The sequence below is a fragment of the Wasmannia auropunctata genome, unplaced genomic scaffold (assembly GCF_000956235.1).
Source record: "Wasmannia auropunctata unplaced genomic scaffold, wasmannia.A_1.0 LD336090.1, whole genome shotgun sequence".
Lineage (NCBI taxonomy): Eukaryota > Metazoa > Arthropoda > Insecta > Hymenoptera > Formicidae > Wasmannia > Wasmannia auropunctata.
The window spans coordinates 835,734-836,441 of record NW_012026800.1 but is presented as its reverse complement, the minus strand read 5'-3'; positions in this window follow the sequence as shown (position 1 = coordinate 836,441).

The window sequence follows — 708 nt, the reverse complement described above, 5'->3', positions numbered from 1 at the left end:
TGACTTTCTGGATCGTTACATAACGGAAGCGTAGAGTGCATTGCACGGGGGAGAGCCCCGCGACTTACGCTTACCGCGTGACATATTATCGAGGAAAATAAATCGATTAACGGTGATTTCAGACAAATTTACAGAACCGCGTCCTAGATTCACGCGTGATAACGAGTTTTGAGTACACGAACTTCAAGAAATAATAAAATTAAGACCCCAAAAGTGTCTCAACACTTCGTTCGTGATACGTATAAAGACCGTTGGCGTAGTATGACGTCACACGGTAGCATTCCAAGTCCGTGCAGGTAAACTATTGTCCCAAATGTAGTAAACAACTGGATAGAGGAAGGAGAGGCGGCGATAGTATTGACCGACCAACATTTTTAGTGAAAGGGGACATATTTGATTGATGCCGACATCCATTTTCGATGCGGACATATTGAGTTGATCGATTTATCATCCATTTTTGTGATACCTGAAAAGAGAACACACCTCACTGAAGTGAGAGAGTAACTTACGTCATTAAACGAGGATAGTAACGCGCGTAATAAGAAAGGATAGCCTAATATTTGTGGCAGAAGAGTAATGTAACACCATTTAGTGGTGATTTAAAGTAATATTGTGAGAAATTCATCAGACAGCGACGCGTTGTAGTAGAACCAAGTGCGATAGTGATACTTTTGAGTAGTTCTCGGACATTTAACCCCGACGAACGAA